The 2823-nt window shown below is 40.3% G+C and overlaps 1 pseudogene; it reads left to right on the top strand.

Moving 5' to 3' along the window:
- The first annotated feature begins 1562 nt into the window (after window positions 1–1562).
- On the top strand, window positions 1563–1711 carry LOC115297212 (annotated as a pseudogene).
- Window positions 1712–2823: the final 1112 nt, after the last annotated feature.

Genomic DNA, 2823 nt, shown 5'->3' on the forward strand with positions numbered 1-2823 from the left:
CTTTTTTTAAAAGAAAAGATAATTGATGATGGCTTTTTTTTAAGGGGGACTTTAAAAGTAAGGCTGCTTCAGACTTTGTAAAACATTATTGGCATTCTCTTTTAACTAATCTCTTTCAACTTTTTTAACATTCTCTTCTAAATAAATACTACTGTTGGACGGGTGATTCAGTAGAGAGTCAGGAAAGGCTTTCTTTTCTGAAGGTTATATGATTCTTCCCAACATTTTTGGTAAATTAAAATTTAAAGAGATAATTTTAACATTTTTTATTTATTTGTCTGTTTGTTTTTACTTTTCTATACCTGAAAGGGGTTGGGGAGAAGTGACATAAAGCCACAGTCCGATGTCATGAGAAGAATATGATGTAGACATTGGTGATTTTTGGCAAAGAAAGTATTGGCAAATGCTACTGGTCCTGCCCAATTCTTTATGCCTCTTCCAGTGATAGGTAGGCTGAGGACGAGAGTGAGAGTATTAGGGAGGGAAGGGTGGATAGGGTCTAGTAACCGAATCACAGACCTGTTGAGCTACAGCAAAATGCTTCTCAATAAACCCCTCCTCCCTAAAAAAGTCAAGTGGTGATATAAAGCATGCAGAAAAGCAGAAATATAAATAACAGAAGTTCATGGGCTCCTAATGATCACAGGCTTCAGATAGTAAGGCTGAGATACGGAGCAGGGAACCCAAGGCCTGGGAGCAGAGGCAGCCTGAGGGCCGCTAACAATGGAGTAATAGACAAGGTGAAGCGACAGCGATGCGAGAAGATGATGGTCTAGCCCATGCAGTCCTGTGGAATTTCCTGGGGAATTTGTTAAAAATGCAGATTCCCAGGACACAAGCACAGGGGTTTCTAAAACAGTAGGTTTTGTATAGGCTCAGAAACCTGTGTTCTAACAAGTACCAGAGGTTATTCCAATCCAGGATTTATCAACTACACTTCAGGAAACCTTAGTGCAAGGGATCAGAGGTACGGTACCTTTGTCTTTTGGCAACAAGGCATGGACTTTACCTTTTTTTAGAGTTTTCAGAGTGGGAGTAAGTTTCTGACCTCATCCTACTAAGTGGTCAATTTCTGTATCTTTTGAGAACTATGTGGGTCTACATACTCCAGAAGTTGCATGAGCTGCATGGGCATTGAAAGGTGGCTTCAACCATTCTTCATTCTTTGAGTTAAAAACTCTCAACTCAGGAGAGCAGGGCAAGGCAGGAAGAAGCTTGGAGTCAGACAACAACCTTTTCAAGAAGGTTTATTCCGGGGCGCCTGGGTGGCTCAGTCAGTTAAGCATCCGGCTTCGGCTCAGGTCATGATCTCACAGTTCGTGGGTTTGAGCCCCGCGTCGAGCTCTGTGCTGACAGCTAGCTCAGAGCCTGGAGCCTGTTTCAGAGTCTGTCTCCCTCTCTCTCTCACCCTCCCCTGCTCATGCTGTGTCTCTCTGTCTCTCAAAAACAAATAAAAAAAAACATTAAAAAAAAAAGGTCTATTCTTTCCTCCAGAACATATAACTACATGATTTACATTGTTGCAGGCAAAAGAAACATACTATTTTGTATCTTATTTTTTTATCACTTCTCGGCCTTTTGGCTAAGATCAAGTGTTGTATCTTATTTTTTACTTACATCATTTTATACTTCTGTAAAATTTTTCTGGGGACACCTAGGTGGCTCAATCAATTAAATATCTGACTCTTGGCTCTGGCTCAGGTCATGATCTCATGTTTGTGGGATCTAGTCCCACCTTGGGCTCTGCACTGACAGCATGGAGCCTCCTTGGGATTCTCTCTCTCCCTCTCTCTCTCTTGTTCTCTCTCTCTCTTTCAAAATACATACATAAACTTTAAAAACTATCTTTCTGTTCTGCACACCATAAAATATGAAGCAGGCTTTCAATAATTTAAATAACTACTCCACTACGTTGTGCATCACTTCAAAGTTTTTGCTATTACATGGCAATTAACATCTTTGGTGATATAGCACCTTCTCGTTTCCTCAGTCAAATTCTCACAAGTCCCAGAATACAGGTTGGAGTCCTGATCAAATGGCACACATGCCTTTTTGTTTAGCTCTGATACCTACTGCCAAGTGGTGAGAGTTGTTTCAGAAAGAATGTTTTCAAGGAGATGCTTCCATTTTTAGTCAAAAAGAGTTTTCCTAAAAATCCTCTTTGGAAGACATTGGTTCAAAGGTCTTGGGATCCAGTTTCAAAGCATCTGTGACATTACAGTAGGTTTCTCAAAACATGCGAGTATCTGGAACTCTATGGAGGAAAGCTAATATCATTCCATCTGGACCTACACTTTTATTAATTTATTTGAAGTTAGAAATATTTTTTATGGTCTATGAAAAAGAGGGGAAACAAACAAGATTTTTCAGACCAGCTGCTGGTGTGTATCACACTAGATAACTGCAACTTTGCTAACACTTTATGATAACTGTGTTTGAAAACAAATGCCCTGTGACAAAGCGCTAAACCATTCACGTCCAGAGTCTACCTGAAGCCAGCTCACAGCAGACACCGTTCACTGTCAATGGCACTGCCAAAGACGTCTAGCACATTGCATATAAAGTCTTCCATTTGGTATTTCTGTGGCCTCTGGGGTTTTCTCATGCTTTGTACAGATAGTGATTTCTAGAGTCCTCCGATGAGTATCCTGTATAGAAAAAGAAAGCTATTCAGCCTGGAAAACAAGGAAAAAAGAGAGGATAGAGAAGTCTCACAGCGGAGGAAGTTTAAGACAGACATTGATTTGCCGTAATGCCAAGGTTGAATCTTAAAGGAAAACTAAGTTACATTCAGAGCCATTCAAGATCACGAAGACTAGAATG

This window comes from Suricata suricatta, chromosome 7, assembly GCF_006229205.1.
Source record: "Suricata suricatta isolate VVHF042 chromosome 7, meerkat_22Aug2017_6uvM2_HiC, whole genome shotgun sequence".
NCBI classification, from domain to species: Eukaryota; Metazoa; Chordata; class Mammalia; order Carnivora; family Herpestidae; genus Suricata; species Suricata suricatta.